We start from the raw sequence: 18,134 nt of genomic DNA, 5'->3' as shown, positions 1-18,134 counted from the left end.
AGATACACACACACAGCAGACAGTGCCTTGCTGCCCGCCACTACCAGATACACACACAGCAGACAGTGCCTTGCTGCCCGCCACTACCAGATACACACACACACAGCAGACAGTGCCTTGCTGCCCGCCACTACCAGATACACACACACACAGCAGACAGTGCCTTGCTGCCCGCCACTACCAGATACACACACACAGCAGACAGTGCCTTGCTGCCCGCCACTACCAGATACACACACACAGCAGACAGTGCCTTGCTGCCTGCCACTCCCAGATACACACACACACAGCATACAGTGCCTTGCTGCCTGCCACTACCAGATACACACAGACAAAGTGTTGAAAGCATTCCACAGGGATGCTGGCCCATGTTGACTCCAATGCTTCCCACAGTTGTGTCAAGTTGGCTGGATGTCCTTTGGGTGGTGGATCATTCTTGATACACACGGGAAACTGTTGAGCGTGAAAAACCCAGCAAAGTTGCAGTTCTTGACACAAACCGGTGCACCTGGCACCTACTACCATACCCTGTTCAAAGGCACTTAAATCTTTTGTCTTGCCCATTGACCCTCTGAATGACACACACACACAATCTGTGGGGGGTGGGGCCACATCGGAACTCAATAATGAGGGGCCACATTTTAGCTTCCCCCCCCCCCCCTCTGCTCGTGACAGTGAAGAGAAAATTGAAGTTTTAAAGTTAATTTCCTGCAATTGTACACATTTTGCCATGGGGCGGAGAGAAAACGTTGCAGTTTTAAATCAAGTTTGCTGCAATTCTACTCACTTTGCCATGGGGGCGGAGAGAAAAATGTGCAGTTTAACAGCTAATTTCCTGCAATTCTACCCATTTTGCCATAGGATGGAGGCAAATCTTTTCAGTTTTTAATATGGTAACTGACGACCAATGGGCCCTACCCCGGTCAGTAATTGGACCATAGCTGGCCGCTAGACTAACTTAACCATGTAAAAACATTTAGCTGACATGGGTTTAATTGAGTAACTGCTGATTGATGCACAACCACATTTCGAAAATGCACCTCACGTATTCTATGATTCTAACCCTCAACAGTAAGTTGAGACCCCGACTGAGTCCCCCCCCCAAAAAAAAAAACATGTATTTATTTTTTGTGAAATTGATTTGTGGGCCTACAAAGGCTGCCAGTTGCCCATCCCTGATCTACACTGATTTGAAGTGGATTTCACAAGTGACATCAATAGGGGGTCATAGCTTTCACCTGGGTTCACCTGGATTCACCTGGTCAGTCTGTCATGGAAAGAACCGGTGTTTTGGACACTCAGTGCCTTCAGAAAGTATTTCACACCCCTTGACTTTAACAGAATTGTATCGTGTTACAGCCTACATTTAAAATGGATTACATTTAGATTTGGTGTCACTGGCCTACACGCAATACCCCATAATGTCAGAGTGGAATTATGTTTTTCTATATTTTTCTAATTAATTAACAATGAAAAGCTGAAATCTTGAGTCAATAAGTATTCAACCCCTTTTTTATGGCAAGTAAAAATGTGCTTAAGTCCAGCAAGACCCAGCAAGAGCCTTTGACTTTTTCCACAACTTGTTTACGTTGCAGCCTTGTTCTAACATGGATTCAATTGTTTTTTTCCCTCATCAATCTACACACTATATCCCATAATGACATCACAATATCCCATAATGACATCACAATATCCCATAATGACATCACAATATCCCATAATGACATCACAATATCCCATAATGACAAAGCAAAACCAGGTTTTTAGAAACGTGTGTACATTTATAACAAATAAATTAACTGAAATATCACATTTACATTAGTATTCAGACCCTTTACTCAGTACTTTGTTGAAGCACCTTTGGCAACGATTACAGCCTCGAGTCTTCTTGGGTATGATAAAACAGGCTTGGCACACCTGTATTTGGGGAGTTTCTTCCATTCTTCTCTGCAGATCCTCTCAAGTCCTGTCAGGTTGGATGGGGAGCGTCGCTATTTTCAGGTCTCTCCAGAGATGTTAGATCGGGTTAATGCCTGGACTCTGGCTGGGCCACTCAAGGACATTCAGAGACTTGTCCCGAAGCCCCTACTGCGTTGTCTTGGCTGTGTGCTTAGGGTTGTTGTCCTGTTGGAAGGTGAACCCTCGGCCCAGTCTTAGGTCCTGAGCGCTCTGGAGCAGGTTTTCATCTATCCCTCGATCCTGACTAGTCTCCCAGTCCCTGCCACTGAAAAACAACCGCACAGCATGATTCTGTCACCACCATGCTTCACCGTAGGGATGGTACCAGGTTTCCTCCTGATTTAACACTTGGCATTCAGGCCAAAGAGTTCAATCTTGGTTTCATCAGACCAGAGAATCTTGTTTCTCATGGTCTGAGAGACCTTAAGGTGCCTTTTGGCAAACTCCAAGTGGGCTGTCATGTGCCTTTTACTGAGGAGTGGCTCCCGTCTTGCCAGGAGTAGCTCCCGTCTTAACATAAAGGCTGATTGGTGGAGTGCTGCAGAACCTTTCTGGAAGGTTCTCCCATCTCCACAGAGGAACTCTGGAGCTCTGTCAGAGTGACTATCGGGTTCTTGGTGAGCTCCCTCCCCCGATTGCTCAGTTTGGCCGGGGGGCCAGCTCTAGGAAGAGTCTTGGTGGCTCCAAAATTCTTCCATTTAAGAAAGATGGAGGCCACTGTGTTCTTGGGGGTCTTCAATGCTACAGACATGTTTTGGTACCCTTCCCCAGATCTGTGCCTCAACACTATCCTGTCTCTACAGACAATTCCTTTGACCTCATGGCTTGGTTTTTGCTCTGACATTCACTGTCAACTGTGTGACCTTATATAGACAGGTGTGTGCCTTTCCACATCATGTCCAATCAATTGAATTTACCACAGGTGGTCTCCAATCAAGTTGTAGAAACATCTCAAGGATGATCAATGAAAACAGGATGCACCTGAGCTCAATTTCGAGTCTCATTACAAAGGGTCTGAATACTTATGTAAACAAGGTATTTATGTATTGTGTGTAGATTGATGAGGACATTTTTTTTATTTAATCAATTTTAGAATAAGGTTGTAACATGACAATGTGGGAAAAGTGAAGGGGTCTGAATACTTTTCGAATTCACTGTAAATTGCATGGACTCACTCTGTGTGCAATAATATAAAAGTGTTTAACATGACACAACATATTAACTGAGTACCACTCTTCATATTTTCAAGCATGGTGGTGTCTGCATGATGTTATGGGTATGCTTGTCATCGGCAAGGACTAGGGAGTTTTTTAGGATAAAAAGAAACGGAATAGAGCTAAGCACAGGTAAATTCCTACATGTAAGCCTGGTTTAGTCTGCTTTCAAACAGACACTGGGAGACAAATTTACTTTTCAGCAGGACGATAACCTAAAACACAAGGCCAAATATTCACTGGAGTTGCTTAGATGGGTGAGAGAGAAAAAAATGTATGTTGTCCATTTTGAATTTAGGCTGTAACAACAACGTGGAATAAGTCAAGGGTTAAGAATACTTTCTGTCGGCACTGATCTACACACAATCACTTTCAAAGAGTTGTGTGTGTGTGTGCGTGTTTGACTGTCCTGAGGAAGAAGAGGATGATGATGATGAAGAGAGTCTCTTAGTCTGTCCATCAGGCTATTTCTGCCTGCTGCCATTTCTCTGATTAGATTATAGGGAAACGGAAACCCAACCTCTTTCCCCTCCACCATCCTCCTACGCCCTGAGAGACAGAGCAGCTACCGCTTAACAGAGGCCGAGAGGGAGGAGAGAGAATTAAAGAGAAGGGGATGTGGAGGGTGGAGGAAAGGAAGGAGAGAAAGAGGTTAGAGATAGAGGGGAACATATTGGGACTTCGGGGAGAACATGAAAGTGGGAAATCGAGAGTGTGTGAGAGAGATGGAGAGGACATCTTATGGATTGAAGTAGAGTGGACTGAATGTTTACGCTACTGAGGATGTACCTTCACAGTTCAACTCTACTTCACACACACACGCCCACTGCATTCTCCATACATACACATTCCTCCAAACACAACCACAGAAGAAGAAAAAAACACACTCGCATACAACCACACTCACACGCAAACACAACCACACTCACACGCAAACACAACCACACTCACATGCAAACACAAACACAACCACACACAAAACACAACCACACTCAAACACACACAACCACACTCACAAGCAAACACAAACACAACCACACACAAAACACAACCACACTCAAACACACACAACCACACTCACACGCAAACACAACCACACTCACACGCAAACACAAACACAACCACACACAAAACACAACCACACTCAAACACACACAACCACACTCACACGCAAACACAAACACAACCACACACAAAACACAACCACACTCAAACACACACAACCACACTCACACGCAAACACAAACACAACCACACACAAAACACAACCACACTCAAACACATACAACCACACTCACACGCAAACACAACCACAACCACACACAAACACACACAACCACACTCACACGCAAACACAACCACACTCACACGCAAACACAAACACAACCACACACAAAACACAACCACACTCAAACACATACAACCACATTCACACGCAAACACAACCACAACCACACACAAACACACACAACCACACTCACACGCAAACACAACCACACTCACACGCAAACACAACCACACACAAACACACACAACCACACTCACACGCAAACACAACCACACTCACACGCAAACACAAACACAACCACACACAAAACACAACCACACGCAAACACAAACACACACAAAACACAACCACACTCACACGCAAACACAAACACACTCACACGCAAACACAAACACACACAAAACACAACCACACTCACACGCAAACACACACACACAAAACACAACCACACTCACACGCAAACACAACCACAACCACACGCAAACACAACCACACACAAAACACAACCACACTCACACACAAAACACAACCACACTCTCACACGCAAACACAACCACAACCACACAAAACACAACCACACTCACACGCAAACACAAACACAACCACACAAAACACAACCACACTCACACGCAAACACACACAAAACACAACCACACTCTCACACACACAAACACAACCAAACACAACCACACACAAAACACAAACACACTCACACGCAAACACAAACACAACCACACAAAACACAATCACACTCACACGCAAACACAACCACATGCCGACAGAGATGGCCGCCTCGCTTCGCGTTCCTAGGAAACTATGCAGTTTTTTGTTACATTGGTACCCCAGGTCATCTTAGGTTTCATTACATACAGTCGAGAAGAACTACTGAATATAAGATCAGCGTCAACTCACCATCAGTACAACCAAGAATATGATTTTCGCGAAGCGGATCCTGTGTTCTGCCTTTCAACCAGGACAACGGAATGGATCCCAGCCGGCGACCCAAAAAAAACGACTCCGTAAAAGAGGGAAACGAGGCGGTCTTCTGGTCAGACTCCGGAGACGGGCACATCGTGCACCACTCCCTAGCATTCTTCTCGCCAATGTCCAGTCTCTTGACAACAAGGTTGATGAAATCCGAGCAAGGGTAGCATTCCAGAGGGACATCAGAGACTGTAACGTTCTTTGCTTCACGGAAACATGGCTCAATGGAGAGACGCTATCGGAGGCGGTGCAGCAGCGGGTTTCTCCGCACATCGCGCCGACAGAAACAAACATCTTTCTGGTAAGAAGAGGGGCGGGGGCGTATGCCCTATGGCTAACGAGACGTGGTGTGATCACAGAAACATACAGGAACTCAAATCCTTCTGTTCACCTGATTTAGAATTCCTCACAATCAAATGTCGACCGCATTATCTACCAAGAGAATTCTCTTTGATTATAATCACAGCCGTATATATTCCAGCCCAAGCAGACACATCGATGGCTCTGAACGAACTTTATTTGACTCTTTGCAAACTGGAATCCATACATCCTGAGGCTGCATTCATTGTAGCTGGGGATTTTAACAAGGCTAATCTGAAAACAAGACTCCCTAAATTGTATCAACATATCGATTGCGCAACCAGGGCTGGAAAAACCTTGGATCATTGTTATTCTAACTTCTGCGACGCATATAAGGCCCTGCCCCGCCCTCCTTTCGGAAAAGCTGACCACAACTCCATTTTGCTGATCCCTGCCTACAGACAGAAACTAAAACAAGAAGCTCCCACGCTGAGGTCTGTCCAACGCTGGTCCGACCAAGCTGATTCCACACTCCAAGACTGCTTCCATCACGTGGACTGGGATATGTTTCGTATTGCGTCAGATAACAACATTGACGAATACGCTGATTCGGTGTGCGAGTTCATTAGAACGTGCATTGAAGATGTTGTTCCCATAGCAACGATTAAAACATTCCCTAACCAGAAACCGTGGATTGATGGCAGCATTCGCGTGAAACTGAAAGTGCGAACCACTGCTTTTAATCAGGGCAAGGTGACTGGTAACATGACCGAATACAAACAGTGCAGCTATTCCCTCCGCAAGGCTATCAAACAAGCTAAGCGTCAGTACAGAGACAAAGTAGAATCTCAATTCAACGGCTCAGACACAAGAGGCATGTGACAGGGTCTACAGTCAATCACGGACTACAAGAAGAAAACCAGCCCAGTCACGGACCAGGATGTCCTGCTCCCAGGCAGACTAAATAACTTTTTTGCCCGTTTTGAGGACAATACAGTGCCACTGACACGGCCTGCAACGAAAACATGCGGACTCTCCTTCACTCCTTCACCCAGACGGCATCCCCAGCCGCGCCCTCAGAGCATGCGCAGACCAGCTGGCCGGTGTGTTTACGGACATATTCAATCAATCCCTATACCAGTCTGCTGTTCCCACATGCTTCAAGAGGGCCACCATTGTTCCTGTTCCCAAGAAAGCTAAGGTAACTGAGCTAAACGACTACCGCCCCGTAGCACTCACTTCCGTCATCATGAAGTGCTTTGAGAGACTAGTCAAGGACCATATCACCTCCACCCTACCTGACACCCTAGACCCACTCCAATTTGCTTACCGCCCAAATAGGTCCACAGACGATGCAATCTCAAACACACTGCCCTAACCCATCTGGACAAGAGGAATACCTATGTGAGAATGCTGTTCATCGACTACAGCTCGGCATTCAACACCATAGTACCCTCCAAGCTCGTCATCAAGCTCGAGACCCTGGGTCTCGACCCCGCCCTGTGCAACTGGGTACTGGACTTCCTGACGGGCCGCCCCCAGGTGGTGAGGGTAGGCAACAACATCTCCACCCCGCTGATCCTCAACACTGGGGCCCCACAAGGGTGCGTTCTGAGCCCTCTCCTGTACTCCCTGTTCACCCACGACTGCGTGGCCACGCACGCTTCCAACTCAATCATCAAGTTTGCGGACGACACAACAGTGGTAGGCTTGATTACCAACAACGACGAGACGGCCTACAGGGAGGAGGTGAGGGCCCTCGGAGTGTGGTGTCAGGAAAATAACCTCACACTCAACGTCAACAAAACTAAGGAGATGATTGTGGACTTCAGGAAACAGCAGAGGGAACACCCCCCTATCCACATCGATGGAACAGTAGTGGAGAGGGTAGTAAGTTTTAAGTTCCTCGGCATACACATCACAGACAAACTGAATTGGTCCACTCACACAGACAGCATCGTGAAGAAGGCGCAGCAGCACCTCTTCAACCTCAGGAGGCTGAAGAAATTTGGCTTGTCACCAAAAGCACTCACAAACTTCTACAGATGCACAATCGAGAGCATCCTGGCGGGCTGTATCACCGCCTGGTACGGCAACTGCTCCGCCCACAACCGTAAGGCTCTCCAGAGGGTAGTGAGGTCTGCACAACGCATCACCGGGGGCAAACTACCTGCCCTCCAGGACACCTACACCACCCGATGTTACAGGAAGGCCATAAAGATCATCAAGGACAACAACCACCCGAGCCACTGCCTGTTCACCCCGCTATCATCCAGAAGGCGAGGTCAGTACAGGTGCATCAAAGCTGGGACCGAGAGACTGAAAAACAGCTTCTATCTCAAGGCCATCAGACTGTTAAACAGCCACCACTAACATTGAGTGGCTGCTGCCAACACACTGACTCAACTCCAGCCACTTTAATAATGGGAATTGATGGGAAATGATGTAAAATATATCACTATTCACTTTAAACAATGCTACCTAATATAATGTTTACATACCCTACATTATTCATATCATATGTATACGTATATACTGTACTCTATATCATCTACTGCATCCTTATGTAATACATGTATCACTAGCCACTTTAACTATGCCACTTTGTTTACATACTCATCTCATATGTATATACTGTACTCGATACCATCTACTGTATCTTGCCTATGCTGCTCTGTACCATCACTCATCCATATATCTTTATGTACATATTCTTTATCCCCTTACACTGTGTATAAGTCAGTAGTTTTGGAAATGTTAGTTAGATTACTTGTTGGTTATTACTGCATTGTCGGAACTACACAAACACAACCACACACAAAACACAACCACACTCACACGCAAACACAAACACACACAAAACACAACCACACTCTCACACACACAAACACAACCAAACACAACCACACACAAAACACAACCACACTCTCACACGCAAACACAACCACAACCACACAAAACACAACCACACTCACACGCAAACACAACCACACACAAAACACAACCACACTCACACGCAAACACAACCACACACAAAACACAACCACACTCTCACACACACAAACACAACCACACACAAAACACAACCACACACAAACACAACCACACTCACACACAAACACAACCACACTCACACGCAAACACAACCACACTCACACGCAAACACAACCACACACAAAACACAACCACACTCTCACACACACACAAACACAACCACAACCACACACAAAACACAACCACACTCTCACACACACAAACACAGGCACACACACAAACATTAACCACACACAAACACAACCACACAGGTAGACTACAGGTAACCTGTTGCTAACCAGATTGTTGCGTTATGCAAAGTCTACCTTGATGCTTCATCTCTTTGTTACTAAGAAAAACGATTCCAAAAGGTTTCTTCAGCTGCCCCCCTGGGACAGTGTTTCCCAAACTTTTTATAGACCTGTACCCCTTCAAACATTCAACCTCCAGCTGTACCCCCTCTAGCACCAGGGTCAACTCTCAAATGTTGTTTTTTGACATCATTGTAAGTCTGCCACACACACACACTATACAATACATTTATTAAACATAAGAATGAGTTTGAGTTTTTGTCACAACCCAGCTCGTGGAAAGTGACAAAGACCTCTTATAGGACCAGGGCACAGATAAAAAATATAATAATGTTTCTCTTTCTGTAACCATTTTACATATAAAACCTTATTTGTTCATTGGAAATTGTGAATAACTCACCACAGGTTAATGAGAAGGGTGTGCTTGAAAGAATGCACATAACTCTGCAACGTTGGGTTGTATTGGAGAGAGTCTCTATTTTAAATCATTTTCCACACACAGTCTGTGCCTGTATTTAGTTTTCATGCTAGTGAGGGCCGAGAATACACTCTCACATAGGTACGTGGTTGAAAAGGGCATCAGTGTCTTTAACAGCGCGATTTGCCAAGACATAGTCTACTTTGATGGTTTCTAGCATTGGCTTCTGATTAAATTCAATTTTCACAGAACCGCTTGCTGCAATTTCGATGAGGCTCTCTTGTTCAGATATGGGTAAGTGGACTGGAGGCAGGGCATGAAAGGGATAACCAATCCAGTTGTTTGTGTCATCCATTTCGGGAACGTAATTGCGCACCCAACTCACTCGGGTGCTTTGCTATATCACATTTTTTTTAAACCTTTTTTACGATGTTGGCCAAGGAACAGTGGGTTAACTGCCTTGTTCAGGGGCAGAACGCCAGATTTTTACTTTGTCATCTCGGGGATTCAATCTAGCAACCTTTCGGTTACTGGCCCAACGTTCTAACCACTAGGCTACTTGCCGCCCCATTTGACATTGTCCATAAGCTTGAGTTAATTTGCACACAAAAAAATCATACAATGATCTGTGTTGTCCTTGTTAATGCAGACAGAGAAGCGCTCCAACTTCTTAATCATAGCCTCAGTTCTGTCCCGCACATTGAATATAGTTGTGGAGATTCCCTGTAATCCTAGATTCGGATCATTCAGGTGGAATAAACAACTATCTGAGCAGCTAACCGATTACTTCAGCTGTACATAGTCCATCTGTAAATAGCCCACCCAATCTACCTACCTCATCCCCATACTGTTTTTATTTTATTTACTTTTCTGCTCTTTTGCACACCAATATCTCTACTTGCACATCATCATCTGCTCATTTATCACTCCAGTGTTAATCTGATAAATTGTAATTATTCGCTCCTATGGCCTATTTATTGCCCACCTCCTCATGCCTTTTGCACACACTGTATATATACTTTCTTTTCTCTACTGTGTCATTGACTTGTTTGTGTTACTGGCTTGTTTATTGTTTATTCCATGTGTAACTCTGTGTTGTTGTCTGTGTCACACTGCTTTGCTTTATCTTGGCCAGGTCGCAGATGCAGTTGCAAATGAGAACCTGTTCTCAACTAACCTGTTCTCAACTAACCTGGTTAAATAAAGGTGAAATCAAATTTTAAAAAAATAAAAACATCACCCAGATAGGTCAGTCGTGTGAGAAACTCGTCATCATGCAAGCGGTCAGACAAGTGAAAATGATGGTCAGTAAAGACAACTTTAAGCTCGTCTCTCAATTTTAAAAAAGTGTCAATACTATGCCCCTTGATAGTTACATGGTTGCTGCCCATATCATTGCATAGCGCAGAAAATACACGAGAGTTCAGGGACCTTGTTTTAACAAAGTTAACCATTTTCACTGTAGTGTCCAAAACGTCTTTCAAGCTGTCAGGCATTCTCTTGGCAGCAAGAACCTCTCGGTGGATGCTGCAGTGTATACCAGAGTGGCGTCGGGAGCAACTGCTTGCAGGCGTGTTACCACTCCACTATGTCTCCCTGTCATGGCTTTTGCGTCATCAGTACAGATACCAACATGAGCAGCAGCTACGTTTGGCTACATACGTAACGGTTAATGTGATTGGATGTTAATTATTTGACTAGGGTACCTGTATTTGACATTGTGTTGTTATTTCGCTGAACAATAGATGGTTAAATTGGCGAGAGAAAAAACACCCAAATGTATATAGCCCCGTTGGAAAATATAAATGTACTGTCTGAAAATGTGAAGAAAATGTTAAACACATTTTTATTTGGCATACCCCTGGGGGTATGCTGGGAATACCTGCCCTAGGAGAACCGTTTTTGGTTCGAGGCAGAACCCTTTTCGTTTGCAGCTAGAACCCTTTTGGGTTCTACATAGGACCCTTTGTGAAACCACGTTTTTTTTCAAAGGGTTATTTCGGGGACAGCCGAAAAACCTATTTCGGTTCTAGATATAATTGTTTTCTAAAAGTGTATACCTATATTTTATTTTATCTACATGTTATGCTTCTATCGTTGGGGCCTGCCTGGCGTGGCAACATCACAAGGAGGTGGGTGATGATGACTCGCTCGTGAGCACTCAGCGCGGTCCGCGCGCATCACTCAGAGCTCAGATAGCCTCGTGGTCCATTATCATATCTGTCCGCGCTCTTAACGGGGCATTTTCATCCGTGTTATCCTCCCCTGTCCGTCTCCCCCTCTCCTCTCTCTCTCTCTCTCTCTCTTCTCTTTCCCCCGAGGTCTCTCAGAAGGCAGGCACGGATCGATCCGCCATTACTCCGCGCTTAGCTCATCCTCATCATATTGGCAACAGAGAGGCACCCCTCTCCTCACCGGGTGTAGGCCAAATAGAGACCCTCGGGGGTACAGTCTGCTTCCTGACATGGTGACGGTGAGCAGGGCGCGCGGGTGGGCTCGAGACGCGGACCGGAGCATCTCCAGATGCAAGCTGCCAATCCCCGTACAGTTACGAACGCTCGCCTGTCCCAACGGGAGAATTATCATAAAAGGGAATAAAATAGCCCTAAAACACAGCCATCCCCCTTCTCCTAAAGAAAGGAACAAATCCATTCTCCCTAATTCGAACCTTGCTCAGGGACAGCTCGCGTGGCAGATTGCAGCCTAATTAGTTTAGAGGGAATTTAATTCAATTAACTTTCCACAGCTCCGCGCGCCCCGCCGCCGGCCAGCTTTCAGAGCGCGGGGCCTTTGCCTGAGATCTAATTAGCGTGTTTGTAGAAGCTCTCCTGCGCGCGGCCATCCCAGCTCCTCCAGCTGTGTGTGTGTGTGTGTGTGTGTGTGTGTTTCTCTCTCTAGGGACAGTTGGTCTGTTTTTTATCCTAAAAAAGATTGTTTTAAGATCAAGCTAATTGCTAGGTCCATTGCTAGGCTAGACATGGGGATAGCATAAATAATCATATCAAAGTAATATAAGCCTTACTTATATATTTGATGCAGTGCTTTAAAACTTAAACATTAGGCATTTCAACACAGGAATGCTTAAATTAAACATGATAGTCCGTTTTTTCCAGTCAGTTTCCAAGTAGGAAAACACCTACAATGCATTCGAAAAGTATTCAGACCCCTTGACTTTTTCCTTTACTTTTTCCACATTTAGATACGCTTGGTTCAATCATTTTTTCCCCCTTGTCAATCTACACACAATACCTCATAATGACAAAGTGAAACAGGTTTTTAGACATTTTGCTAATTTATTAAAAATAAAAAACAGAAATAACTTATTTACATAATTATTTAGACCCCTTGCTATGAAACTCGAGATTGAGCTCAGGTGCATCCTGTTCCCATTGATCATCCTTGAGATGTTTCTATAACTTGATTGGAGTCCACCTGTGGTAAATTCAATTGATTGGCCAATCAGTTTGAGTTTGCCAAAAGGCACCTAAAGACTCTCAGACCATGAGAACCATGACCATGAGAAACAAGATTCTCTGGTCTGATGAAACCAAGATTGAACGATTTGGCCTGAATGCCGTGACGTGATGTCTGGAGGAAATCTGGCACCAAGCATGGGGGTGGCAGCATCATGCTGTTGGGATGTTTATTCAGCTCCGGGGACTGGGAGACTAGTCAGGATCGAGGTAAAGATGAATGGAGCTAAGTATAGAGAGATCTTTAATGAAAACCTGGTTCAGAACGCTCAGGACCTAAGTTCACTTTCCAACAGGACAAGAACACTAAGCACACAGCAAAGACAATGCAGGAGTGGCTTCAGGAAAAGTCTCTGAATGTCCTTGAGTGACCCAGCCAGAGCCCAGACATTAACCCGATCTAACATCTCTGGAGAGACCTGAAAATAGCTGTGCAGCGACGCTCCCCATCCAACCTGACAGAGCTTGAGAGGATCTGCAGAGAAGAATGGGAGAAACTCCCCAAATACAGGTGTGCCAAGTTTGTAGCATCATACCCAAGAAGACTCGAGGCTCTAATCGCCGCCAAAGGTGCTTAAACAAAGTACTGAGTAAAGGGTCTGAATAGTTATGCAAATGTGATATTTCAGATTTTTATTTGAAACACATTTGCAAACATTTCTAAAAATCTGTTTTTTGCTTTGTCATTGTGGGTGTTGTGTGTAGATTGACAAGGGGAAAAAAACTATTTAATGAATTTTAGAATAAGGCTGTAACGTAACAAAATGTGGAAAAGGTCAAGGGGTCTGAATACTTTCAGAATGCCCTGTATTCAGATTTCAGTGTTCAAATTTCAACCACTAGTATTTACTTCCCCAGTGTCCTGTTTAGAGGGCCTTTAGTAATTGGAAATGTATTTGACTTTCCATGCCTTTTATTCAGATCAGTGTTAGGAATGTCTGTCACCTTAATTAGATTTCAGCACAACTGAACAGGACATTTGATACAAGAAAGATTTCCAATCTTGTGGTGTTAAAACCTTGTAAAGATCGGACCCTTTTTAATTTTTTTTTGCCTAAAATGACATACCCAAATCTAACTGGCTGTAGCTCAGGACCTGATGCAAGGATATACATATTATTGATACCATTTGAAAGGAAACACTGAAGTTTGTGGAAATGTGAAATGAATGTAAGAGAATATAACACATTAGATCTGGTAAAAGATAATACAATTTTTTTTTAAACTGATTTGAAATGCAATCGAAAGGCCATAAGGTATTATTCCAGCCCAGGCGCAATTTAGATTTTGGCCAATAGATGGCAGCAGTGTATGTGCAAAGTTTTAGACTGATTCAATGAACCATTGCACATCTGTTCAAATGTTGCATCAAGACTGCCCAAATGTGCCTAATTGGTTTATTAATACATTTTCAAGTTCATAACTGTGCACTCTCCTCAAACAATAGCATGGTATTATTTCACTGTAATAGCTACTGTAAATTGGATAGTGCAGTTAGATTATTAACAAGAATTTAAGCTTTCTGCCCATATCAGATATGTCTATGTCCTGGGAAATGGTTTGTGTTCCTAACAACCTCATGCTAATCGCATTAGCCGACGTTAGCTCAACCGTCCCGAAGTCAGGACACCGATCCTGTAGTTAAATAGTTCAGGCTACAGCTGATGTCCCTAAAAAAGTTCCATTATTGGTGACATTGTTGAATGAAGAGGGGTCCGTCTGCACCTCGCAACAGTAGTCAGGGTCTTGTGGGCCATCTGTTGTGTGGCGGTCCCTTCACTTGGATTCAAAGGTGAGTTTGCTGGTAAAATTAAACTGTTTCCAAAGTTAAATGTGCGTAGCTTGTTTTCCATTGTGGCGCAAAAGAACAGCGACCTTCACTCGAGAGTTTAAACGTTAACATTTAATCAATTCAAAGAGCCAAAGCCGCCTTGCGGTGTGTTTGTCTCCGAGGACCCCTTTAATCCGGGATAATACCCTCGCGCAGGGGCCTGAGTGGGCGCACGGGGTTTAACTTTGGACTTTTAAATTCATGGGAGATTTAACGGAAACTGTAACGGTGGCCTTTCGCATTCATGGCGTCTGAGTCAACAGAGGCGGCAACAATAGCTACAAGAGGCTCCTCGCGACCCTGGAGTGACAGAGAGAGGGATCAGAGTCAGGGAATATTCTAAGGATTTCCCCAAATTATCACATTCCTCCTCCCAAATGTGTCTTAACTTCTCATGGGCCTAGATGCCCTGTTAAACCGCATGTGTCTTGTTGGCTAGATCATTTATTTTTGGTGGTCTCATGTAATTAATGTGTATTTCTGCCTTGCAATCAAAAAGTGCCTATTTTAACGAAAATGGGGCACGTCTCCTATGCTAATTGAATTCCGTTCGTTTTGGTTTCGCTTTCCCCATCGCTCTGACGGTAATCGTTTCCGATAGTCCTTCCAATAGAGCGGGGGTTGTCTCCCGGCCGGTACCGTGGACGGGGCGCGGTAAGAACGATAGCCGGTGAATGCAGATTGGGCTAATGAAGCAGGCGGGTGGGGGGGAGATTGATGAGACCTGGGGAGACTGGTGCCGCTGTGATGGATAGATGGAGAGAAGGGAGATGGATGGAGAGAGGGGAGACTGAGGGTAGGGTGAGGGATCAGTAAAGGATGGGACGGATATGTACCGGGTTCAGTGAAAGGCCGCACCGGGGGCCGAGACAGTATCTGTCCCGGGGCACGTGGTGGTCTGGAACACGCGGGGGTGTCAATCAAAAGAGGTAACCGATCCATCACGAGAGCAGAATCCTGACCAGTCCCAAAGAGGGTGATTAGAACCTCGTGACAAAGCTGTAATGTGTTCTAGTCTCTGGTCTATCATCGAGTAGCCTAACCAAAATGGCTATTTTCAGTTCTGTTGTTGAAGCCATAATTATTACAGGCTATAGGCCCTAATGTATTATTTCGATAAGATATTTGATATATACCTAGACATTTCCTTTTTTAAATTAACTACCAGGCGAATTAACGGCCAAATAGCTATTGGTCAATTTGTAATTTAGAGTAATCAACGCATATATAAATAGATATAATACCTATCGAATATAATAGAATGTCGTTCACCGTGTGAAAATATCTATTTGGCTTCCGTCCGATATTGACACCATTAAAATTGTAAATAATCAAGAGCATTCTACTTCAACTAAATAGCATCTAATACAAATAGATCATGGATGGCTGCTGTCCGTGACATGGTGCTGAGACTCGGAGGCTACCAACCCCATTTTCAACAGAATTAGAAAAATAAGCAAAATCCTGCTCAGATTAACTATGAAGTAAATAATAATTATTTGTATTGCGTAGTTGGTATCGAATGTAGCCTATAGTGGCATGAGAAATATAAACCACTGATGCATATCCCATATTCCAAAACAATGTTTGGAGGAAAATTCCTTGGCTAATTTTAGTCAGGCTATATAGCCTAGCCTATATACATGGAATTATATTTATTTATTTATATTTATTTATCGATTGAATTTTTTTATCTACGTCTGTAAACCTACATCTGTCAAGACACCATGTTGTGTCTGTAGAGGCTATTTACAGATGTAATGGTCATTTCAAATAATGATATGATTGTTGAATGATAGATCTATATGTTATGGGCTGTAAATTAACCAGTAAAATGGTCTGTTTTATCCAATTTAATGGAGTCGCCTATTCTCTTAGAAAATAAGGTTCTGGATAGAACCAAAAGGGGTTCTATATTTGCTTCATATATGGCATGCCTAAGGGTTCTATATATAGAACCCTTTTGTAGGGTTATTTGATCAGAACCCCAGGGGTTCTTCTTCACTGAACCAAAATTGGTTCCATTTAGAACCCTTGACTTTCATATAGGATTCTATATGGAACCAATTTCGGTTCTATATAGAACCTTTCGGGGTGTCAGAATATGAAGCAAACAACCTTTTTTTCTAAGAGTGTAGCCTATAAATTCAAATAAATGTAAAACCATAATTTTGATCTCATGGACATCAGTCCTTGAATCCATGAATTGGGGAGTGGTTATTTCACCAGCTCAATCAGTAAGCCTGAGGGGCCCTGGAGTCGGCAGTTGAGAACCGACCGGTCAGTGGTCGGCAGTTGAGAACCGAACGGTCAGTGGTCTGGCATAAAACCTAGCAGTTGAGAACCGACCGGTCAGTGGTCTGGCATAAAACCTAGCAGTTGAAAACCGACCGGTCAGTGGTCTGGCATAAAACCTAGCAGTTGAGAACCGACTGGTCAGTGGTCTGGCATAATACCTAGCAGTTGAGAACCGACCGGTCAGTGGTCTGGCATAAAACCTAGCAGTTGAAAACCGACCGGTCAGTGGTCTGGCATAAAACCTAGCAGTTGAGAACCGACTGGTCAGTGGTCTGGCATAATACCTAGCAGTTGAGAACCGACCGGTCAGTGGTCTGGCATAAAACCTAGCAGTTGAGAACCGACCGGTCAGTGGTCTGGCATAATACCTAGCAGTTGAGAACCGACCGGTCAGTGGTCTGTCATAAACCCTGCTTAATTCAAACCTTTATTTTGAGCATTTTATTGAGTCAGACACGGGGCTGAAACAGCCAATGAAACAGCAGGTAAAATGCTATAGTGTGTACGGGCGGTTGCCAGGCACCTGTTGCTGTAAATACACAGATGAACGTGTGTTTAGCTTCAACACGTTTTGTATTTATTTCGGCCTATGTCCTTTCCCTGCTCTGTAAAAGCATTAGGCCTGTAAGTGCACAGGATAGGCTACATTTTGGGGATAGAGCTAGTGCGTGCATATGATTTGCACGGTGATGGATGAGTGAAGGCTGGAACGATGGAGTCCCGTTGGCGCACCAGCCATTCAATCCCGAATTACTTATATGCACAATGGCTCACCGGCTTCAGGCGGACCGCTTCTAACCTGGTTAGAGTCAGAGCGCGCGACAGCTCTATGACTAGTGGTGCCACGTCTGTGGTAGAGAGAGAGGCTGAGGGCGAGACAACTGCATGGGTTCTGATTCAGGGTCCGGCTCGTGCGCGCCCCAAGGACTGCAAAACCCTTTGTTGAGCTCGTGGAATAGGGCACCCAACATACCGGCAAGATGACAGACACAAAGCCAACAGATCAATCTGATATCATGCTTCAG

This window comes from Oncorhynchus mykiss, chromosome 24, assembly GCF_013265735.2.
Source record: "Oncorhynchus mykiss isolate Arlee chromosome 24, USDA_OmykA_1.1, whole genome shotgun sequence".
NCBI lineage: Eukaryota > Metazoa > Chordata > Actinopteri > Salmoniformes > Salmonidae > Oncorhynchus > Oncorhynchus mykiss.
Note: the sequence above shows the minus strand (reverse complement) of the source record.